This window comes from Callospermophilus lateralis, unplaced genomic scaffold (genome assembly GCF_048772815.1).
Source record: "Callospermophilus lateralis isolate mCalLat2 unplaced genomic scaffold, mCalLat2.hap1 Scaffold_52, whole genome shotgun sequence".
In the NCBI taxonomy this organism is placed as follows: domain Eukaryota; kingdom Metazoa; phylum Chordata; class Mammalia; order Rodentia; family Sciuridae; genus Callospermophilus; species Callospermophilus lateralis.
The window spans coordinates 544494-569820 of record NW_027514454.1 but is presented as its reverse complement, the minus strand read 5'-3'; the positions used below and the strand labels follow the sequence as shown (position 1 = coordinate 569820).

The 25327-nt window shown below is 49.2% G+C and overlaps 1 pseudogene; it reads right to left on the bottom strand.

The window, feature by feature from the left end:
* LOC143390270 (MYND-type zinc finger-containing chromatin reader ZMYND8-like) overlaps nt 1-25327 on the bottom strand; it is an 86286-nt pseudogene that overhangs the window by 11141 nt on the left and 49818 nt on the right.

Below are 25327 nucleotides of genomic sequence, written 5' to 3'. Positions count from 1 at the left end.
GGTCTGAGGTTCCCCCAGCCCTGCTTGGTGCAGGCCCAGCAGCTGGGACCTACCCAGGTTGTGCTTCATCTCAGAGAGCTCCTGGTGGTGCAGCCATTGCAGCTTCTTGATCTCAATCCTCAGCCTGTGGATCTGGAATGAGAAAAGCAGGTTCCAAGAAAAGCAGGTTTCGACGAGGCCCAGAGAGGGTTCAGCTGCTCCCCAGCAGGCCCCAAGAGCTCAGCCTCTCCTGACCAGAAGGGTCCCAGGTGCCATGGGGCTGACTCAGGCAGCCAGGCTGGGCGCTGACCTTCCCTCAGCACCTGTCCAGGGATGGGAGTCCCAGGTTGACCCAAATTCATGAGAAATACTGGCTGTGAAGACCAGCGGAGAGTACCAACTACCATGGAAAGACCCAGCAATAGAAAAAGCCACTTAGAGTGAAGGACCAAGTCCCCCAAACAATACATCAAAAGTCTGGATATAGGCAGACACAGTGGCATAGCCTGTGATCCCAGAGGCTCAGGAAGCTGAGGCAGGAGGATGGCAAGTTCAAGGCCAGACTTGACAACTAAGCAAGACCCTGTCTCAAAATAAACAGAAAGGGCTGGGGTGAAGCTCAGTGTCAGAGCACCACTGGGTTCAATCCCCAGCACCCCAAAAATAATAAAAAAAGTTTGAATTTTTGTCTAAGAAAATTGAATAAAGGTAGCTGTGACTTTTCACCTAATAAAACATCCAGGTGGAATCCATGATCATTCATCTGAAATCCCAAAGCCCAATGTCTTTGAAATGAAAGGGTATCTTGGGGGAAGGCGGATAACCCCAATTTGGACCATATTGATTTAAAGGGAAAAGTAAGCTTGGACTGAATTGATCTGAGGGTTTTAATTATCAAGCAGCTTGGTCACACATGAAAATGACAAAGTGGAGTCATTTTGGTTGTCACAACTGAGGATTACTACTGACATCTAGTAGGTAGAGGCCAGTGGTGCTGCTAAGGATAGTCCCCAGCACAAACGTCACAGGGGCTGAGGTTGAAAACTTCTGATTTACCCTCCAAGGGTGAAGAACCTCATTTCAGTGCCAAAATCTCATGTCTAGAGGGTGGGGGAGGGAGCTGGATATCACCCCCCAAAATGGGAAAACAAGTGCAGCCCACATCTGACTAGGGCTTCAGGTGAGACAGTATGAACACGCTCACCTTCAATCATAGGTGGGTTCTTAAAATGAATTCTTAAATCCATTCCTCCTGACCCGTTATATTCACATAGTTTTCTTTTAGAAACTGCCAGGTCTGAGCAAAGCAAAGAACCCTGTCAGAGGCTGTGCATGGGACTCCCCACCTCTGTCCTCACCTCTCAGGACTCCAGAAACCCTGCCACCTGCACTTCACCTGGTGACCTGCAAGCACCTGGCCCATGCTGTCCCAGCCACACAGCCAGCAGTGCATACTCCAGGTCTATCAGCCAGAGAGGGAATTCTGCAAACTGCACTAGAAAGCCGCTTTCCCAAGGGACAGTTTATGCTTCACCAGAAGTCTGAGGCTTCTCTGGGCCACCTGAGAATTTCTGTATGCAAATGCTTAGATCACGACTGCAGAGAGGCCCAGGCCTATGGAAAGACCACGGTGCTGATTTCACATGAAGCAGAAGGACGGGTCTCCCGTCTCACCCACGGACTGACTCTGGCTCAGACGGGCTATTTATCACACCAGGCCAAGTGGCACAGCTGCTGGCTGGGCATTGGAGTGGAAGTAGCTCACCCACCCCTCAGGCAGCAGGGGCAGCAGCAACGGAGGCAGGCACGGGGGCCCGGGCAGCTCATGCACCATGCCACACTTATAGCAGCCTCTAAGATCCAGAGCAAGTAAGGAGTCCTGTCACCTCTAACCTCAGCGATTGTGCTTCTAGTAGTGTTCTTGGAAAGATTATTGTATATTTCTGTCATCATTCCTTTTATGGCATCCATCATCTGAAAGATAAACACAAACAATCCAGTTACCATCGGCGGCTTCTCCAGGCAACAGAACTAACATTGACATGGAGAAGGCAGCAGTGACCATGTCCCTCCCAAGACACTTTTCCCCCTGCCCTGAAGACTAGTTCACAACTCTGATGCTAGTTTCTATACCCACAGACTGAACCAGAAAGGCCCAACTGCCAACTGGTCCACAGATGTGTCATGTCTAACTCGGTAGGCTTGAGGGAAACAGTCTTGCTACTGTTGTTGAATTCTCTCTCTCTCTCTCTCTCTCTCTCTCTCTCTCTCTCTCTCTCTCTCTCTCTCTCTCTCTCTTTCTCTCTCTCCTGAGAATGAAATCCAGGGGCTCATGTATAGTAGGCAACTGCTCTACCACTGACTTACACCCCAGCCCTAATTAATTCTCTTTTAAAAACATGTTTACTAGGGAAGCTGAGGCAGGAGGATCACAGGTTAAAGGCCAGTGATTGAGACCCTGTCTCAAAGAGGCTCAGTCGTAAAGTGCCCCTGTATGCAATTCAAATCCTAGAGAGAGAGGGGGGAGAGGAGAGAGAGAGAGAGAGAGAGAGAGAGAGAGAGAGAGAGAGAGAGAATCCACAACATACCATGTAAACTGTATATTGTAATTTTATTAAAATATAAATTTATTTATTTTTAACTTTTTTAAGTTGTTGCTAGACCTTTATTTGGTTTGTTTATTTGCAGTACTGAGAATCAAACCTAGTGCCTCACACATGCCAGGCCAGTGCATTACCTCTGAGCCACATCCCCAGCCCCTAATGCAATGGTTTTTAGGCGCTGAGTGGCCAGGGTCATAGCTCAGTGACAGGATAAGTCCACAGCATGTTTAACAGGCACAAAGCCCTGGGTTCAGTCCCCTGTGCACACTCAAACATGCTCACAAAACACCAATGGCTTTTAAAATATTTGAAGTGACTCTTTCATCACTATAAATCAATTCCAGAACATTTTCATTACACCCCAAAGAACGCCCGCTCCCTATTAGTCTCCACCCCTCCAATGTCCCCATCCTGCACCTCCCAGGTCTCTGACAACCCTGGCTCTTTTCTGGTACTAGAGGCTGAACCCAGTCAGTGGCACTTTCCATCTGAGCTCACCCCCAGTCCACTTTATTTTTTATATTGAGGCAGGGTCTTGCTAAGTAGTCCCTGCTGGCCTCAAACCTGTGCTCCTCCCACCTTGGCCTCACACTGCCAGGATCACAGGCATGTCCAGCTGTCCATCAAACTTCAACCTGCTCTCTACCCCTACAAGTTTGCTTATTCCAATCATTTACTGTAAATGAACTTGTACAACATGCAGGTCCTGGTGCTGGCTCGAGGCCTGCCCACCTGCAACATCTCATTCCTTTGCAGCCTGCCAGGTGGACTTGCCTATTTGCCATTTTAATGCCCTCAGCCTGGGAACTGCCTGCCTACTTTATTCCCATCTTCTTTCCCTTTAACGAGTCTCTCAAGGCATTGGTGGGCCCGTGAAACTAGCCAGGGCATTGTGGCAGCCACCCAGAGATGTGCTGGCCAAATGTGTTTGTGAGAAGACCTTCTCTCCTCCTTCCCCTGCCACAGGGGCCAGCAGGGGTCAGGAGAGAGGTCTGTCAGACCTGCTCTGACCCTGGCCAGTCTCTCCTGGGCTTTCCTAAGATCCAGCTCAGAAGGAGGGGGACAAGGGACACCCTGCATCCAATGCCTCTGTCTGGCCATAGTTTCTCACCTTACCTAAGCTGTGGTTTCCCCATGGAATAAAGCCAGGTGCCAACAGAGCACCCAGTGGGGTGTGCACAAGGGACTGGGAAAACCAGGCCAAGGCCACCCTGGGGCCTGCCCACCAGTTGGGAGGTGGCCATAAAGAAATGCCTGTTTGCATTCTGTTTTGCACAAAAACAAATCCGTGTGAGCACGCAACTGCATGACAGCTGGTGTGCCCCAAAGAGGAACCCCAATTTACCCCAAAATGGGAGTCAAATGAGGGAAATATCTGTTGTGAGTCCCGCCCTCCATAGGCTGCTGCCATGGTATGCATTTTCTGCTGTGTGTACCTCTGAGCCACATCCACAGCCCCCGGACTCTGCTGCCAGGCACATTCACAGAAAGCACTGGACCAAACAGCCTCACAAGAAAACGCAGGACAGTGTGGGAAACTCAACATGACATGAACACAATGCTGACTTTCCATTTTAAAGATGGATTTGTGGAGTGACTTCTACGCCTACTTCCAAATACAGCCAAGACCTCGGAATTAATAAGGAACGCATTTCTGCCAAAACACAGAAACCCGGGTCTACAACATCAGGTCACCTGAGAGACAGAAAAGTTCATCAGGAACACTCCACCCCCCATCCCCCAAAGTGACCTGTTTTTCTTTTAAATGGTGAAGAAAACACCCCTGGAAACAGGTCCTGCCTCAGAGGAAAGGGGTCTGCAAGGGGCTGTGGAAGTCACACGGCCACAGGATCCGGGAACATGGGCTAAGTGTCAGTGATAAGCCTGACCACCCGGCTGGCCTCAGTTTACCTATCTGTAAATAAACAGCTGGGACCAGATCAAAGGAGGGGGACAGCAGGGACAAATGCGCATTGAAAAACAGAGACAATACCAGATACCATCTTACATCAATAATGAAAACACGTCCCCATCGGCCCTCTTCCAACCCCACAGAGCTGTCAACAAGAAAGGCTCCCTGGGGGTGGGGGCCGTGACACCCTGGTCAGTCTCCCTCCAGTTCAAGCCTTGACACAAACAGTATCTGGTGAGATTAAGCTTCATTTATTTAGGTTTTTAAACTGAATGGATTTAAACAACAGGAATTAAGTTTAAATAAAAGTATTAACTCAAAACTGGCTCAGGTGATGAACAGGCCAGAAAACCATCATGAGTGGCACATCGCTGACCCTGGAATCCTCCCTGTTTGGAACCTTGGGGACCCTGAACCCCTGGGTCAGCTGTCCTTTGCTCCAGCACTCAAAGAAAGCCTGTCCTTCATGAGCAGCCTGAATTCCAAAGGGGACTCCAACACCTTTTGGATTTTATGGGCTGGTTTTAGGATCTAAACCTTCCTGGCATGAGATTGAGTCCACCCTACAATACCCTTTGAGAACAGACTTCAGAACCAGTGCAGATCTGGGCTGGGAGCAACAGGTTCCTCTGGCCAGGGGCCCCCTGCAGTAGCCCACAAGGCGCCCGCCACTCACTTTGCTCGAGTACTTGGCAATGTCAGCGGCGACGACGTTGACCGAGGCAGTGGCAATGGGCAGGTAGGTGCTGACTGATGATGTGAGGGTGCTTGTGCAGCATGAACTGCTGATCAGGAGGGATGTTTGCGTGCTGGTCACCAGGGTGATGGTGAACGTGAACAGGCTCTGTGTGACCTCCTTCTGCTGGACAGCTAGGAGAACAAAGGGTCCTGGTCACCCCCAAAAACATAGGAAGGCCTGTCCCAGCACAACGCTGTTGTGACAAGTGCAGCCCAGCCCTTGATGCACCCTGTGGGATTTTTTTACTCTAAAGTGACCAAAGGAGCCAGTCTAGGTCCCAACCCTAGTAGAAAAACTTGAGGAAACATGAACCATCTCTGAGAGCTCAAGATTGTGAGGCAGCCCTGGTACCCTGAGTGCCCGGGGCAGACTCCAGGCTGCCCAAGGAACCCCCGCTGGTTCTGACCTGCAACAGGGCAATGGAAGAGGGGGCTCTGTCTTCTGGCCCCATGGGAGGGGAGGTGCCTCTCCACCCTGGATGGCCCAGCCCTTCTGCCCTCATATTGTCCAACTTTCCTGACTCTCCTGAGCCCCCATTTCACCCTCCCTGCTCCCTTAACCTACCTACAGGCCCAAAACCTCCACACAGGTCAAAGCAGAAGTCAGTTCACCTGGACTCCCTGTCAAATGCACCAGTGTATGCCTGATTACACCTTAACTAGTGGTGCGGGAGTGCCCAGTAGATTCAGGTGTGTCTTATCACCTTAACTAGTGCTGCAAACATGCCATAGGTCCTTGTCACTTTATTTTGATGGAGACAATTGGAAAGCTGAGGACCATAATGTCCATGAGTCTTTCTGGCAGCCCCAAGCCTCCCCTGGGGAAGGAGCATCTGCTCACAGGGTAGGAAGACAAGACGTACTCATCCTCATCTCTAGCAACCTAGATCTGTCCCAACAACTGTTCTTTTTCGTACCAGGGACTGAACTCAGGGACACTCAGCCACTAAACCACATCCCCAGACTTATTTGGTATTTTATTTAGGGACAGGGTCTCATGAGTTGCTTAGCACCTCACCTTTGCTGAGGCTGGCTTGGAACTCTCGATCCTCCTGCCTCAGCCTTCCGAACTGCTGGGATTTCAGGCGTGGGCCACTGTGCCAGCTCCAACCATGTTTTAAGCACTAGGTCACTTCAACTGTCTTCCAACTTGACCTCTCCAGTTTTTCACTCCTTCCTCTCCCAATCCCCAATCTTTGGAGGGTTACATGGGCCTTCTCTGAGGTGAACTTTTTACCTTGCATCCTGCTGCTAATCAGAAGGCCTGCTCACCAGGGTGCACTCACTAGGAGACTTTCAATCAGGGGCCCCACCTTCCTGGATCTAGAGGAGGTTCCCTGAGGAACAAAATGTACCCCAGCCTCACAAACCTGGGTAAACTGACCCTGGGCAGATCAGCCCTCTGTGTGCCCTGACGTCAGCTGCAGATGGAGAGTCCTGCTTTCTGGTGGGAGTTTCAATTCTGCAACTTCAGCAAGCAGTTCCTGCCACTGGCATATCTCATGGGTGTGGCAAATCCCTGGTTTTTAGAGTAAGCTTTGCTGTCAACCTCTTACACTGTACTCTTCCCAAAACAAGGCCAAGGGCTTTGCTCATGTGCTTGTGGAAACACTATACAAAGGTACAACTTTCTTTGCAGCACTGCTTATGGTAGGAAAAAAAATGGAAGTAACCTAAGCCCACGGGGAAGGAAATGCTTTACGTAAACTAGGAAATACTACACAGCAGTCCTAAAGAAGAAGGCAGGGCCACATGCTGGGACACAGACAGACCTTGAAACATGCTGATGGGTAAAAAAAAAAAGAACAAGTATGGTACCATTTTTATGTATTAAAAAAGAAAAAAAGGGGAAAATAAGTACTTTTATGGTGTTGTGTGTGGGTGTGTGGGGGTTGGTGTGTGTACATATTTGTGTGTACATGCATAGGAAAGGGTTTTAGGTGACTGATCATTGCTACCGAGGAAGGAAGGACAATTAAATGGAAGGTGAACGGGACAACACTCAACAAAATTCTCATATAAACATCCTGTCCCATTTCTAAGGAGAAGAGAGGAATGTGTCACCTTAAAAAATTTTTTTAAGTGAAAAAGTGAGTTGCAAACCAACTTTAAAAAAAAAGTAATGCCAAATGGAATATGTAAGGCCTTCAGGACACGATGGCCGGAACACAAACGGGAGAGAAAAAATAAAACGGGAATGGTTTTTGTCCTGTCAATGTGGCAATGGGAGGTGGCGTTACGCAGAGCAGAAGGGGGCTATACCTTTCATATTTGTGTGTACATGCATAGGAAAGGGTCTGGTCTGATATCTCATCCCCTGGGAAGACTGAGGCTGCTGCTGCTGGCTGTGCCGCTGCTGCCACTGCTGCCGCTGCATCTTCTGCATGTGCCACTTTTGGGAGGACGTTTGAAACTTACTTGATGAGTTCCACATGACCCGATGCATGGCCGGGGCAGTCTCCTTCGGTAAGAGTGGCCTCTGCTCTTTCACCGGGCTTCCTGTGACAGTGGGGGCCGGCGCGGTGACCGTGATGGTGGACGTCGTGCTGGTGGTGCCTGGGACGCCGGCCACAGGGGTTTGGGAGGAGGAGCGGGTGGGCACCGGCATCTCGGGAGGACGGCGGTGCTTTACCCACGACTACAGCCAGGGTGTGGAGACAGACAGACAAACAGAGCAGGTTGGACTTGGTTCACGGCAGGGACCTGCCTGTGAGTTCTGGGCAAAACCAACCAAAGCCAGGGGTGCCCTGGGAGTCCGCACCAGGTACCCACCTAGGAGCAGCAGTTCCACCTTTCATCTCACCTCCACTGAGCCTGGCTGGCATCGAGACCCAAACCAAGAACCCTGGGGGACAGGAGGTAAACACGACCCCCCACTAGGGAACAAAGCAGTGGGCGACAGAATCCCTGCAAGTGCTTGTCTGAGAATGGACTCACTTCAGAGGGGCAGGGGAAGCCCTTCAGGTAGGGATCCTCTTAACACCTGCACCCCAAGAACTAGATGGCCTCTCCTCTGCAAAGCACTGAGCAGCACGGAGCCACCCACCCAGAAAGAAAAGCCCCCTGTCTCTTCAATTCCCTCCAGGACAACGTCCCAGGGAGGTGCTGACATGATAAGGAACTCTGCGCCACGCACAGCCAGAACTTCCCCCAGCACAGTCATTCTGGGAGTTTTACTTCTGGATGTTTGCCCGCCCTGCCATCTTGTGTCCACAGCACACAGTCCAGGTTCTCCCATTGTGTGGTGGTCAAGTGTAACATGTGTTCACGTCTTTTAAAATGAGTTTCCTATAATAAAAATATTGTCACCAACTACACAAGCAGGACTTCAGAATTACAAAAACCATACATGGAAAGGCCTGAGGTGGTGCCTGCTACCCTGCAGTCTTCCTGGAGGAGTGGGGCTGGGGCTGGGGCTGGGGCTTCACCCGGCAGAGCAAGAACAGAGGGAGGAGCCCAGGCCGTGACAGGGCCACCATGGTGAGAGACAGTGGGGCAGGAGTGGCCGAGGCAGAAGAGCCAGAAGCACTGAGAGAGCAGGAGGCTCAATCAGACACGGGGTTTTTCATGGCCACCAAAGTCCCAACCGTGGATTAGGTGGACTTGTCCCCAAGAGGACATCAGGGAACACACTGCAAACATGGGTGCGGGTCAACCACCCCTGACCTCAGACTCCGTGCTGCCTGGACATCAAACTCCTCAAATGAAACATGAGAGCATGATGAAGGGAGGATGATCAGGATGCTGTGGAGTTTAGGAGGCCTGGAGAAGAAGCTGAGGGACAGCAGCTGGCCAACTCCGGGTCGGCCTGGGGCAGCCCTTCTGCTTCACTGGAGGGGAGCACTCAGCTGGCTGCTGGACATCAGCCCAAGTGGAGCTGGGCGGGGTTCTCTTCCTGCAATGAGGGATCCCGATCTTTGCTGGGTGACCTGCAAGAACTGACCACAGCCCCTGCCCCTTCATTCATCTGGGCTCTACTGAGAGTCGGGCAGAGGCCTGGCACCAGCCGGGCTCCCACCTACAGAAGCACATTCAACGCCTCCCTCTCTGCCAATGATAAAATGTGTCTATCGCTGGGCACTGTGGCCCACGTCTCCCTGCCAAGGGCAATGCCAAAGGGTCACACCCTCCTGATTTATAAGAGCAAACACACAGCTGTGCAGTGGGGCAGCTGCTCTGCAAGGGTCATGCTGGCTCTTCCTTCAGGAAAAGGGGTGGGGGGCCCAAAAATACTCCTGCCTCCAGCTCCCCACGTTATCATTCAGGCAAATTTTAATTTCTAGGGTATTCTGATGATTGGGGGGGAGGAATCTCAAGGAAATTTCACTGGCTAGAAATCTGGAGAATATAATCACCCAAAATTCATCCCAAAAGGGTGAAGCCTTTAAAGGGCCAGCACCCTGGAAGCTGCCCATTCAAATTCCCAGACATATTCCAGAACTTGCCACCCTGAATTAGCATCCCAGTGGGGAAGGGTGACAGGACTTCTGGGCACAGCAGGGAGCAGGGTCTCTAGGGGCTCCCTTTGCTTCTGATCAGAGAGGTTCTGCTCTGAAGGTACCTACTCCACCACACGCCACACTCCACACTGAGGGTGAGTGGGAGTCCCTACGGCACAGTCCCAAATGCCCTCCCCTTCAACTGAGCAAAAGAAAAGCCACTTGGTAGGGACCCTGCTCCACTGCAGGGTCCAAGACTGAGCCTTTGAGACCCAAACCACCATGAGACTCTGGATTTAAGATCATTCGTTTTTTCCTAATCACTAAGAAGCTGCTAACTGAACTGGGTTCTGGAATCTTCTACTGAATCATCCAGCATCTACTCAGGGGCTCCAGGAGAAGTTTCCTGGAGATATCAGCATGAGGAAAAGCTCTATTTTTTTTCAACAGCTGGATTAATTTTGAGTTTTTGGAGAGTGTGAGATTTTTTAAGGATCTCTTCCTTTTTTGCTTTCATGGCCAGGAAGCTCAGAGCCCAACTCTAAACGCTGATAGCACATACTTTTGCATAAACTGTTGCCCAGTTATTCTACCTTAATTTCCCTTTTATACTGACTTCTTTATTTTCTTTGTGTTTCATGGTTATGCATTCTTGTCAATCTGCTGCAAATCCTGTCTGGAAGAGAAAGAAGCATTAAATGAATCAATTAAAAGGCCTGTTCCAGAAAGAACAGAACAGTATAAATGTGCCTCAGGAGTCCTGTACCACCTACACCCAAATCACACTTCCACAATCCTCACAGAACAAATGCTACTGCCTTTTTTCTCTGCAATAATAAAGAGCAGCCTCTCAGAACTCAATGCAAGATGTCACTGTATTTTTCAGAAGCATCTATGAATCTAAGAGATGGCCAGAGACGGTCAGCCTGCCATCTCTGTGCTATGTCTCCTTTCCCTCTCCACTCCTGCACGCTTCAGAGACATCCTGTTCTCTCTTCCTGAGTGGTGGGATACCCTCTCTCCTCACTAACAACTGAGACTCCACAGCAGCAAGATTCTCCACACACACTGAGACCTTGCTTTAAGCCACCAGACTGGGGAAATTCAAAGGACACAGACTCACATCTGACTCAATGGTTTGGATAAGAAGCTAGCAGCTGTCAGAAGTAAGGCACAGTCAAAAAATAAACCTGGCTACACTTTAAGTTACCCACAAAGTACATAAGGCTTTATGGCTATGACCTCTAATCTGTCTTCAGGCAACATTTCTCCAGGGACCCAAAATTAATTCTTCAGTACCTTCTGTGGGCATGCTGGGCTCCACCCACCACCCATGTGCCAAGCCAGCTGGAAAATATGCTGACGGCTTTGTCAGGGCAAGAACACCCTCCGACTCATTCCCAAGCTCCCGCTAGAGGGTTTTCCTGTGGAGAAAGGGTTCTCTATGAAGTGTCATGCCCTCCAGGGACACCTAACAGCCATACCAGGAAGGTCCTGCTGTCACCTAGTGGTAGAGGCCAGGATGCTCCTAGAGATCCTCCAGCTCACAGGACAGAGAACTCTAGGGCCAAGTGTCCCTAGTGCCAGGCTGAGCAGCCCTGGCCTCAAGTCAGCTAAATGAACAGGATGCACTTCAAATCAGGTGGCATGTCACCAGACACTGCCCCTTTGGATTCTAGGTCCTCTAAAGTTTCTCAGGCACTCGGATACCACTTAACAAACAGTTTCACATTCTTGTAAGAAAATGTACCTGGTAATGCCTGAGTAGCATGATGGACAGACAGGAAGCTGGACTAAAGAGGACCTTTGACTGAATGCTCATAGGCACCTGAACCTGGTCAGAGATCGACATGTCAAGAAACACTTCAGGGACATGAGTGAGCCTTTTGGAAAAGCAGTGGCTTAGGCTAAAGAGGACTTCACTAAAATCAACTACCGTTTTCTAAGTGCTTCCTTGTCTGGGCTCCCAATCAATCATGGTGGGCACTGAGCAGGCCAAGATCAGGGGCCTACACCTAAGCCCTGGTCCTGTTCTGTCCTCAGCCTGGGAACGTAAGCACGTCCAAGCTTTCCTGGCTGAATGGTGATGGGGGCCCCGTGGCTTCTGCCAACCCAAGGGCCGGGGCATTCCAGTGAGAACCTACAGATGGACACAAGAACTTACCATCCTGCTTGGGTAGTGGCTCCTTGGGTTCCTTCTTATTTTTCCGGCCCTCCCACCCAGGATGGTCATCTCCCAAGTCTATGACAAGTTCACTCTCTGAATCCAAGTCCAGGCCCAAGTGCACCATCGGGGAATCCGTCTCATGTTTGCCCTTCAGTTTGTCCTTGGCGGGATGCAGGGATGGCTTTGCTCTCTCGGCAGGGTCCCTCTCGGACTCAGGGCTGGCTTTCACGGCCGTGGGCTCTGACTTCTCACCGACTGCTTTTCGGCTCCTCAGGAAATTTCACGGGATTGGCAGGCTTGGGCTTTTTTTTTTTTTTTTGGCAGCGGGTGGCTCCTTGTTCAGCGCGCTACCATCCTTGTCCTCCGCATCTTCCGGCTCATTTTTGGAATTCTGCTCATCGTCACTGAGGTACTCACTGTTGCTACTCTCTGACATCTCTGAATCCTCTGAGTCGCTGTGCTCCATGGCCATGTACATGTCCTCCGAGATTTTATTGATGCCTAAATTCAAAAGAGAAAACCCAGCCTGCGGCGCAGTCACCGAACCAAAATCAGGACCAGGAAGTGCAGATGGTTCCCAGGCCATAGGCTGGAGTGAGAAAAACACACTCAAATCACATCACACTGGCACAAGGGATGGGAGAAAATGGAAGCAGCGGCTGGATACAAGTGACCAGTGGGAGCCGTGTCTGCAGAGTCTTCTAGCCTTAGCCTTCAGAGGTGACCTGGGACCTCCCTACATATGATTAAAGAGGAGCAAGCTAAATCTGCATCGCTGGTAAGAGAGGGAGAGGGTAGAGGGACAAAGGGACAAGCCACTCAAACTAGCCAACCTGCAGGTTAAAAAATAGAGGCTCAGGGCTGGGGTCACAGCTCAGTGGTAGAGCGCTCACCTCACACATGCAAGGCCCTGGGTTCAATCCTCAGCACCACATAAAAATAAATAAATAAAATAAAACGTAATGTGTCCATCTGCAACTAAAAAAAATATTAAAAAAATAGAGGCTCAGAGAATCACCTGTCCTAGGACACAAAGACAACTAGGAGACAAAAGCAGAAGGTGGATCTCGGGCTCGGACTCATCACCAGCCTCCTCCTGTGTGCTTCTAAAGCCTCTGTGCCCTTCACACCCTTTGTCCAGGCCTCCAGAAGTAAGCCAAGGCCCTCGAGCCCACCCAGCCATAGGCACCTTCATTAAGGAATGCTGTGCGGGCGGCACCCGTTTTTGTCTGTTTTGCTTTTTCTAACTTAGGATTTGATGCCCAACTCAACAAGATGGCAGGCAGAGTGAGCAAAGAACAGAGCACTCGCCTACTTTGGGACACAGGCCTGTGGCCAAGCAGCCATGGGGGAAGGGTGGGGGTTCTTCAGGTGACAGAGTAACCAGCAGGCCCCAGGACAGAGTGGACTGTTCACTGTTCTTCCACTCACAGGGGCCAAGATGGACTTGCATGTGCCCATGTCCACCGAAAGGGAAGAGCAGGGGCCGGGGATGTGGCTCAGTAGGTACAGTGCTCGCCTCACATGCACAAGACTGGGGTTCAATCCCCAGCCCCGCCAAAAAAAAAAAGGAGTTGGGGAAGGGGCACAAAACAGCAGGTGCTCCAAACAGGGTAGAAGCCTCTCCCAGCAGCAGTTCTGCTCAGCCCTGCTGCACTTCCCGCAATGCCTGAGTGTGGTCAGGCCACAGGTAAACAATACTATGCCAAAAAATTAAAATCAGAAAAAAAACTCAATCCACTCTTTGGACTTCTTCCCTCAGGAGCAACGGCCTCTTGAATCATCTGTCATGACCTGGCCATACCAAGAGAGACCTACAAGAGGACAAGAGCCATGAGGAGCCCAGGACCCAGGAGGTTGGCAGATCTGTAGGAAACACTCTTGCCTCCACCAGGGCACTGTCAAAATCACAGGGGAAACACAGAACACCCAGGCGTGGTATGGTTTTTAGATCTCAGGTTTGTGCTAGTGTAGCTAATGGCTGGACCCAAGAAAGACAAGTTGGACCACATGTGTGGTAAGTAGTAGGTACCAGAATCAAAATGGTGACAATTTAAATCCTGCTCCTGGTGTCACTGGCTGTGTGACCTTGAACAAGTGATGTGCCTCTCTAAGCCTCAGATTCTTCATCTGAAAAATGAGACTGAGAAAAGTAACAATCTCCCAGAATGATGGATGCACTGTGCTGAGCACAGGGCAGGATGTACCAGAGGCATTCACTAAACAGGAATGGGGGGATTTACAAAGCTGTGTGGGAGGACCCAAGAGGGATTAAGTGAATGGCCCACCTGCGGGGACAGGTTCCTATAGACTCACTCAGGACACATGTGAGATACTGGTGAGGCAGGGGCAGAGGAGAACTCAGCACCATGAGTCCTCAAGGCTGTCTTCACCAAGGATCGACTAAGTAATTAACTAGAAGGTCCAGGACACTTTGTCATGAGTGGAAATACATTTTAGTTCCACTGGTGATTCAAGGTCAGAGCAGCCAGGACTGGATCTTCACTGGTCCAGGTGGATGCCATCCTTACAAACAATTAGAAACAATATTAGGACCAGCAAACCACCAGAAGCCATACCTAACTCTGCTTTTAAGCTCTCTATGGTCTTGTCGAGATTCAGTTGGAACCTGCTGCGGATCTGCCGACTCCCTGGCCAGTGGCAGAGGTATGGGCCAAGAGCTCCTCTTGGAATCAGTTTAACATGCTTGTCAGACCCCAGGTGGGTGGGGAGGGCAGAGGGCACTTGGTGGCAGGCATTCTGAGGCCAGCTCTGCGGGAGGTGAGTGCCGGCCATCTAGACTGACAGGCCGGGCTGGGGGCGTGCAGTGCCTCTGGAGCTGGGAGACACCAGGTCTCGACAGCACCCTGGGTGCCCAGCAGAGCCCAGCATCCCAGCTGAAGCCCAGCTGTCTGTCCTTGGAGCCTGGGTCTCCTGCGTGCTGGGTTGCCTGTTCCCGCAGCCCAGGTGAAACAGGGCACTCAGGGTGGAGCTTGGGGGTTCGGATTCAGAGTGACTAGAACAAAAGGGAACCCACTTGCTGCCTTGGGAACATTGACTGTTTCCTACAATTCTCAGAATGGTGGCCTCTTTTCCCACAGCCCCCTGCCTCCTGCAAACCCAAGCAGCCAGGCTGTGCAGAGGCCTGCTCCCTACATTCCTCTATGCCAGTCATGTGAGGCCAGAATAGCTCCTTCCCTAAATGGGATGACCGGTAGGCATCCTGGTGACACTGTGAGTCTCTCAGTGTAGCTTGACTCACATATGTGGAAGTGCAGGACCCTTCCTGGGGTGTGTCTGGTGGGTGGGGCGTGGCCATGGACAGTGGTGCTGGCTGTGGCTCCTGCCACCTCTCTGGAGACCCCCAGCCCCTGACACACTGGGCAGTTTTGCCTCCTTCCCAGCAGGGATGAAGGCGTGTGAGCTGGGCAATGCTGTGGATGGGATCTCAGATCCCTCATGGGCCAGGATCCACTGGGTCTGCGAGCACCCATGACAGCAGGAGTGCAGAATTCCACACCCGACCTCAGGAAGTCATGCGAGCAACACAGTGGCACCAAAAATAATGCATCAATTACATCCAGTCCTTGACCCCAAAGGGCTCCAGCCACACCTGGAAGGGGCAGCCAGATTCCACCTCCAGCCTTTACACCTGCCCACACACTGGCCGCTGGTCCCCCAACGTCACCTCCTCAGAGCTCTCCCTTGCTGGCCCATCTAAGGTGACATCAGTTTATGGCTCCCTGTGGCTGTGAGAATGTCAGAGAGCAGTTCCTCCAGGCTACTGGACCCCCAGGTCACAGCCCAACACATCCTGAGCACCTACTACGTTTACCAAAGAATGAGGACTCCACTTCTCCTCTCCTTATGGTGGTCATGACAAGCAACAAAGACACAATAAAGACAACCATATAGAAACATCAGTGGAGTCAATCTTCTTATGATGCCCTACTACAAATAAGGCTGGGTCATCAGTGACACAAAGATATAGGGCCAGGGATGCAGCCACATGGGAGGGCACTTGTAAGGCATGCACAAGGCCCTGGGTTCCAGGAAAGGGAAGGGGAGGAGAGGGGAGGGGAGGGGAGGGGAGGACACAGCATATTGCATGAAGACACACGAAGATGTCAAGTTGAAGGAAGTACTTGGGTCTCTTCCAAAGTAGGTGGAATATTGTGTACTCATGAAAAAGACACAAAATTAAACGTTAAAATTAAAATATTGAAGAATTTCAAATAATCATATCACCAATGCTAAAGTCCAAAAGACTGACATATGACATATATTAAATCCAAGGTTCTTAACAGGGACTGGAGGGCTAACTTTGCCTCCAGGGACATCTGGCAATAAATGTGCAGAGGCATTTTTGCCTGTTGCAATCCTGTGATATGGGTGCTCCTGGCATCTCAGGGGAAGAGGCAAAGGAATCTGCTGGACATTGTGCAGTACACAGGAGAGAATCCACAACAGACTTGTCCAGCCCAAATATCAAGAGAGCCAGGGTTGAGAAACACTGCTTTAAATCATTCTAGACATTTCAATTAAACTTTGAAACAGATGCCAATCCTTTTAGAAAGCCATAAATCTTGCCCAAAGGAAGAACTAACTGCCTTTGAAGTCACAAATAATTCAATCAGATTTTACACTTTGATGTACAATTCATAAGCGTGGGCTAAAACACATCATCTATTATCTCCATTTACAAAACCCTGACCTGAGCTAAGTGCTATTCTGACTCCATGAAACATAGGAGTCTTAGAATTAAATTAGAAAAATGTGCCCCTTGTTCTCTCCCACACACCCGACACTGGGGCAGGTGGGATTGGCTGGAGGACTCAATGATTCATGCTAAATGTGCAGAACTCACAAAACTTGCAAACAACTTATATGTTCAAAGGGCTGCACCTTGCTCAAGCTCAGGTGCCTCGGGACAGGTGAGCCGAGCGATCTAGGGTGGGCTAAGAGGTGTTGGGAAAGTGCTGTTTTTAAGGGTTATTTACTAACACAGAAACATACATGGGGGCTGGGGATGTGGCTCAAGCAGTAGCGCGCTCACCTGGCATGAGTGCGGCCCTGGTTCAATCCTCAGCACCACATACAAACAAAGATGTTGTGTCCGCCGAGAACCAAAAACTAAATATTAAAATTCTCTCTTTCTCTCTCTCTCTCTCTCAAAAAAAGAATCCTTCTTTAAAAAAATAAATAAAAACTCTTAAAAAAAATAAACACACCTGAAGGGGTAAGATGCCTGGTGCAGTAGCATGTACCTGTGTCACGGCTACTTGGGAGGCTGAGGCAGGAAGATCCCTTGTATTCAGAAGTCCAAGGCCAGCCTGGTCAACACAGCAAGATCTCATTTCAATAATGAAAGAAAGTGAGGCTCAAAATTAAAATAACAACAACAAAAATCCTACACCAATTACAACAGACATGGAAACCAGGGGAGCCACAAACTAAAGCAGTTCACAAATACGTTTGATTCAGGATAGAGAGATTTTTAGAAAATTTGAAACAGTGGGAAAAAATTGAGGTAGTTTGCAATTGAAATACCATTTGCGGATGCTCTTGAAATATCACCAATCTGGCAATACAAAGCCTGCTTAGCTCCCTTAGCCAGAACCAGCTGCAAGACAAGGCCCCAGTAGCTCGCTCCATATTTTGAGAGCTACAGGTCAATCAAGATCCATTAGTGAGCTATAAGCATCTCCTTTACGATAAAACAAACAAACAAACAAACAAAAAGCCACAGACATTAGAAACGCATCTGGTTATCAGAAGAATGAGCATGTGTGGCAGTGTTACCCAAATGTGCACACAGGCAGACGTGTGTGACAGGTCAGGACAGCTGTGTCTTGCTGCTTTCCTCACCACAGTCTCCACCACGTCTGACCTATGCATCTCCATAGCAGCCTGGTCCTTGGGGGACTATTTCAGGTTTTCAGTTTAATAGTGTGACCTATAAACCTATCTCCCTAAAGGCCCTAAAATAACATTGAAGGGCTGACTATGGGAGGTAGGGTCATTAGTGACTTTAATTCTTGTAATTAACAATTATCTTACAACAAAGAATTATTGATGTCACCATGAGATGGAGGACATAGAACTGTGTTCCCTGCTCCCTGACTGGTACCCCACAGTGGAGCTATGACACCGAAGGACCATTAGCCCCGAGAGGGGCAAGAGCAGGCCCCAGGGTGCTCCCCTAATACATTTTAATGTCTTGCATGGGGATCCTGAAAGCCAATATTGCTGAAGGCATCAATTCTGGCCAGGAGGCCTACAGAAATGAGGAACCAGAAAAAACACTGAGAATAAGAACCACTTTGGCCATCAAGCCTGCGGGATTCCAGGAACCCATGAGCTAATGGCTGCCCGCTGATCAAAGAGCTTCTCAGAGAGCAAATCCAGCCCGGAGAAGGAGGGCCCATGTCTGCATCTCTAATCCTCCAAACAAAAGGGAGATTTCCAAAGTCTCTTAGAAATTTTATAGAATAACTTATTCCAATTTGTGGCTTTGTGCTGCGACTTGCATATTTTCTCACTGTCATAAACTACTTATATAGTTTTCCTATCTTATGACATGACAGGTCTTCTCTTTAAAGCAGGATTTTGGATAAGCCACAGCTTTGTCTCCATGTGTAGCATGGGGTCCATTAATAGCTCTTGCTCCCTGTTAAAAAAAATGCTCCTGTCACTGGGACAGCAGAGGGCAGCAGGCTGCCATGGGAGGAAGCAGGATCTGTGCCTCCCCTGCGCTCTGTAGGGCCCTCGATGGCACCCATGAGAGTTGCCTCTAACTCTCTCAGTCTGTAGAAGTGGTTGTCAAAGTTGGGCCATGGGTGGAATCTCACATGGCACCTGTTCCATGTGGCCTGCAAACTACAAGGATTTGACATTTTCAGGTGGCTGGGAGGGAAGAAGGAATTAAAAGTTCATATAAAGCATGCAAGTCACACGAAATTCAAATTCCAGTGTTCACCAACAAAGTTTTATTAGAACTCTCCCACCTCATGTCTACAGCTGCAAAATACACTTTAAGACCTAAAATAACTAGTACTTGACCCCTTATAGAAACAGGGGCAATTTGTAAGATTAAAATGACTCTGATTGGGTGGGGGTGGAGCATGCCTATTATACCAGCTACCCTGGAGGCTGAGGCAGGAGGATTGCAAGATCAAGGATTGCTCTGGGGTGCAACTCCTGCCTGACATGGATAAGGCCCTGCATTTGATCCCAGTGCCACCAAAACAACAACAACAACAACAACAACAACAACATTCTAAGTGTCATCCCTGTTTCCTACACTATTGGGCTCAGGATTAGCCAAGTCCCGAGCACATATTGAGCAAGAGAGTTATAATTTAGAAAAGAAGCTCTGTAGTTTAAAGGGAATCTACTGGCTCTCACCTAAAAACCCAAATGATGAGGAATTCTGTCACAAAGTCTAAGGCCATTTATCCCTCTCCTTTGCAGCTCCAGAAGGAAGAGAGAAGCTAAATTAAACACATTAGATGTGTTCTAATAGTACAAACTGTATTTTCTTGACATGTGGCCCAAGAGAACTAGTGGCAGTTTACACACCAACATTTTTTATTATACTGTAGCAACTTCTGTATTAACATCAGTGAACTTCATGGCATTAAGGGAAAAAACAAAAACAAACAGGAAGCCATTTAAAAACAGGGGCTTACACATTTCACTTTGCATAGACCAAAGTTGAGTTGCAGATCCAACACCCAACAGTGGAACAAAGCTCCACAGAAAGTGACGGGGACTCACAGCATAGCCACCAAAACTGAAATCCTACCTTTTCAAGCTCTCTATGAAAACTCACAGGCCGAGGGTTCCGGGGGATCCAGACCATGCATGTTCTGTGAACTTCACTTCCACAGAACCATGCATGTAATTAAAGTATGATTCTAAGGACCTCTGGTAAGAAACATGGGGACAAAAGGAAAGACCTTCTGACACTGTCCACACAAGCTATGGGCTCCAGGGACAACATCCTACAGCTGCACTGCGAGTATGGGGGACCCCAGGGTACATGGCAGAGCTGCAGTCTGTTATAACAAAGACCCTGCAGCCACCCAGCACTAATGCTTTGCCTCCCTGCGGCCATCCAGGGACAACACAGCAGAATCGGTGCACCTCTGAGTGCAAAGCCACCAAGTCCCCATCATTATTTTACCTTTAGGGTCATTAGCAGTCTCCTGAAGAGCAGATGGCTGATCCTTCAGGACTCTCTTATCTTTAATGGTTCTACAGTCGTCATATGCTAGTAAGTTCTATTGCTGGGCTCTAGTCTCCCATTGCTTATTATGATAAAAAAATCTGAAGTGAAAATCATTTTATGGTGCAAGTGGGAAAGCGGAGCATCGACTGAAGGTAAGCACTTCAGCTCCAAGTCTAAAGCTGCTGCTCCAACTTCACATGTGCTACCCCAGAAAACACCCCAAGACATCTCAGCCTGACATTTAATAAGTGGAGATTTTACTTAAAAATCCACATTTTCCATTTCTCTGGAAGAATATCAAGATCTGAAAGCCCCAAGGCCACATTTTTGCATGGTGGCCACAGGTGAAGTCCCTGAGATAAGGCACATGCCCTGGGTGTCCCCGTCTCCACCATTATCAACAGCCGGCTAACCAGGAACCATCATGCTGGGTTCAAAAGTTCTCTGTGCCCATATCTCAAAGGCAGAGCAACAAAAAATGAGAATACCACAATTCAAGAAAAGTAGCAAAACCACTTCCTCATGAAGGCAATGACGTCCATAGAATATTTAACACATGACCAAATTCTTTTGAGGAAGAAAGAATTCTTTCAAGTCAACATTACTTTTCTCCCTCTCAACCAGTGGCCATCCCTGCTGGCATCAGTTCCCTGATCCATGTGGACAGCAGCACCAGGAGAAGCAGCATCCAGCACTTGCACACAATGAGCTGTCTGGGGCACTGTCCTAAGTGCATCCCAACTCCTCTTACTTACAAAGAACCCCCCAGGCACACCGTTAAGATCTTCATGTTACAGAGGGGAAACCAAGGCACTGAGACCATAAGCACCCTGTCCAAATGCTCCACATGTCCCACACATATCCCTAACAAGCAATGTAACTGTGAGACAGGTGACCCTGAAGGAGCAGGACAACTCCAGGGAGACCTGCAATGACATTTTCATATCAACTTTATTTTTTGAATGTGGTACCGAGGATCGAAACAAATACCTCTCATGTGCTAGGCAAGCACTCTATACCAAGCCACGACCCCAGCCCCACAAGGACTTTTTACCGTATGTGTTTCTCTGATATTTGAGCACTGAATGTGAATGTACTGAAAAGTCAATTATTTTATTAAAATAAAATCCTTAGAGAAGAACAGAGTTATGGGGAGTTTGCTGTGATTAGTCCAAGAGGCAGTGACATTAGAAGTGACATTAGAAGTGAACTCTAAAAGAATTTCTGGCCACCTCCACCCAGATGAAGGAATGAATTCTAGTGAGCATTTTGGAAACACTAATCTCATTTGTAGGTCATACAGAGCATGGATCTCATCTAATCACTCATTGAAAATTTGCAGGCAGGGAAGCATAACCCTGCAGTTCCCATGGAGGCTGCGGGGTTTTGGGCACTGGCACTCAGGTGGGGCGGGGAGCCATCGGTGAACAGAAAGCGTGAACTACAGTCACCTACAGCAACAACATTGGGCCATCAGACGGGAAGCCTGGCAGCGACGCCCAGAAGGGACTTGCTCATGAGGATCTTGGGCGAGGACGTCTTGTCGAAGTTGAGCTTGACCTTCTCCTGCTTGTCTGTCTTGGCGCACACCTGTAACCCCTGCTGGGCTGGGGAGACTGAGGCAGGAGGATCACAAGTTCAAAGCCAGCCTCAACAATTTAGAGAGGGTCTAAGCAACTCAGTGAGACCCTGTGTCTAATAAAATACAAAATAGAACTAGGGATGTGGCTCAGTGTCAAGTGCCCCTAAATTCAATCCCCAGTAACTCCCCCAAAAAAGAATAAAAATCTGCAAGTATTTAATAAAATAGTTCTTTTTTCATTTTTGTTGTTGTTGTCATCTAGTCTTTTTTTTTTTTTTCAAACAGATCCTGATATGTTACCTAGGCTAACCTTGAACTCTTAGTTTCAAGACAGCCTCCAGCTTTAGCCAAGTAGCTGGTATGACAGGCCAGTATCACCACTCCCAGCCCAGTTCCTAAATTTTTAACTTGGCTGTACATGTGCAGGTCTATCATAAAACTTTAAAAAAAAAAAAAAAAACAAGGAAATTCTTCTAAAAGACAAAAGGCACACATGGGATAGGAACATGCCTGGAGTTGGGCAGGAGGCCCTCAGGCCCACGCCAGCACTCACTAAGCTGACAGGAGCTGCGCGCTGAATTCTCCCTCCGCTGTCCTACTTCACTTGGACGTGTTCAGGCTTATATTTTGGCTCCTCCACCCCTACGTGAGCTCCCCAAGCAAGGGACAGTAGGTTGGCCTCTGGTGCACCTCTGAACTCTCTGACAAAGGGACAGAGCATTGGCCTCTGGTGCACCTCTGAGCTCCTCGAGAAGGAGACAGTGCATTGGCCTTTCTGTCAATGAGCCTGGACTCGTGCTGCCTGGTCCTACCAGAGCAGCTGTCTGTGAGCCTGCCCCCCTGTGCCTGCCTCTGGGGAGGCAGCAACAATTCCTGGAAAGAGGGACTTCCCTGGGGAGAACCTCCCCAGCAGGCATGAGCGGAAAGGTGGCTGTCAGGACACAGGATGCCAGTCATTTCTGACACTTGGAGAACAGCTGGACATTTTAGGGTTTTTCTGTCACTGCAGCACTGTTGACGGTCTTTACCAAACCCCCTGCCTGGGCCCCCCTCACCCAAGTTAAAACCAACAGGGCAACACAGTCACACTGCGGGGGTAGAGGGTACTAGAGATGCTCAGAGGGGCAGGGCAGTCTCACCACCTAACACAAAGGGCCGGACTCCCTGGTGGCTCCCACCTAGAACCAAAGACTGAACCTTCAAGCTATGGGTACAGCCTCTGCCCCCTGGGGAACAAAACCCACACTCTTCCTTCTCACAACCTAAGCCACTCTCAGTGGATGGCTGGCAAGGGAAGGACCAAGAGGTCTCTGCAGGATGGTCCCAGAAGAGGGAGCTGGATGATCGACTTAGCTCCTGGTGCACTTGGTATGTGGGGCAAGCACTGCTATCCCTGTCACCTACATCCCAGTGCACATCCCCATGCTGTGCCAGCCTACAGAATAGGAATCCTAAATCACCAAGACCGCTCACTTTTCCACGCTCTGATAAGGACATGGGATCAACAGGCTTCCACAGATTCTTCCAGCTCTTCAAATAAAAACAACAACTCCTGCCCACCATTGGGACCCGGTCTCCCACCATCCTCTCCTCCCTGCTCCCTGTTCTAATCACACACCAGGTCCACCCTTCCCTGTCTGAGCCTCTGCTCTTGCTGCCCACTCTGCCTAAACCTTTGCACCAGGCCCACCACCACCTCCTGATGGAGATGGCAAGCCCAACAGACTCCTGGGTGTGACCCATCTTCCCAGCGATGATGTCCACTTGCCTGTTCATTCCCACATCCCCAGCATCCAGCACCCAGGCTGAGCAGGCTCCAAATGTATTCTTCTTTGAATGAAAATTTAATAAAAGGATTTCCAGCAGATTTCCAACAAGAGCCATTAAAATCCAAATATGATACCTCCTATCAAACCCAGTACCCTATCAAGTAATTTTCATCTGGTCTCCTGACAAAGCACTGTTGGGATTCCTAATAAGGAAGTGAGTTACTTTGAAATTCACACTGTTCTTTAATCTGCAAGAGCTCAAGCAAAATTGCAAAATACAAACTGCATTTTCTGTGTATTCCCTGTGAGGTATAATTTGTGCTGTGTGTATTTAAACAGACTCCCCTATGCATTCTCCAAACTGCAGGGGCGGGGCAGTCCGGCATGTGCCTCATTTAAAACTAATGGAACTTGCCAGGAGAGGACTGCAATATAAACCTGCTCGTCCCTGTCTACTTGCTGTTCAGAGCACAGGGGCTCTGCCCTGAAAGAAACTGCTATTAGCTGAAAGGCACTTCCCAGGGTGTGGTGGAAATGGGGAGGGCAGAGATGCTGGGAGGGGAGGCTCACACCTGTCAAAACAGCAGCCCCTGGTAATTTTCAGAGAAAAGTGAACAGGGGGGAACTACCCAGCAGGATGATAAGATATTCATTTACCAGCAATCTGGGAAAATACATCTGATCCCTGAAAGCATTATTTTGAAAAGGAATTTGCACAGACATTTAATTTATGACAGGAAAAATAAAAATGTATGGCAGCACGTAAAATAGCCCAGGAGTCCATTTTGATGCCAGTTAGATCAACAAATCCACTAAAGTAAGATTATTTTCTAACGTACCTGGAAAAAAAAAAAACTGAAGCTCACACATTATCAGGCTTAACACAGCACAGGAAAACATTTTCTACCACGAGATCAAGGGTTGGTATCACGACAGTAAACAAATCACAGCCATACCAGCGAACAACAAGAAGAAAAGTCAGCTTTTAAAAAATGGTAATAATAATAAAAATAATAGCCATACCCTTCACCTCTTTTCTGATCCAATGACAGTGTCAAAGGTTCGGGTGAAGCTACATGTTCAAAGCCTGTTTTTAGCGCCCACCTGTTGTGTTGTCCAAAGAAATGGGCATTGACCTGCTGACCTGCCTGTCCTTATCCCTCAGGGCTTTTGCAGGCCAAAATGGAAACCCCTTCAGTTTTGCCCAGACCAATGGATGTGGATTGCTCTAGAAGAAAAAAAGAACCCAGAGTTGGCACACATTTGACAGTGAGACACACTTTCTGGCTGGGGAGGAGGAGATGGCGGGGAGAAGGTGGCCACAGAGGCCCCGGTGGGGTTCCCTAGAGAGGGGGCCACAGTGCCTGCACAGAACTAGGGAGGGCTCCAATGGGGAGGGGAAAGAATCCCAGGACAACAAACCAGGCTGGAATTCTGGCTCCGCTGTCACCTGGACGGCTGTGAGCAAGGCGGTCGCCTTCCTGCACCACACAGAGCCCTGACGCCCACTCCCCCGCCCCCAAATGTGGGCTGATGTGCCCTGTGCCAGCACAGAAGGCAGCAGAGGCTGTGTTTATTCTTTTTATTTTTTAAATATTTTTAGTTGTAAATGGACATAATACCTTTATTTTGTTTATTTAGTTTTTTTATGTGGTGTTGGGGATAGAACAGAGGGCCTCACGCTTGATAGGCAAGTGCTCTACCACTGAGCCCCAGCTATTCAGGTGTTTATCTCCAAAGGCCCGAAGGGACATAAGCACGTTTTGATTCTCCCTTCACTTGCCTGGTCATACCCCTCCAGCCCTCCATCCCCACCCCCTCTACCCACCCCACACCACTTCTCTCTGCAAAATACCAGCCTACATGCACGAGGCCCTGGCTTTGACCTCCAGCGTCCCAGAGGGA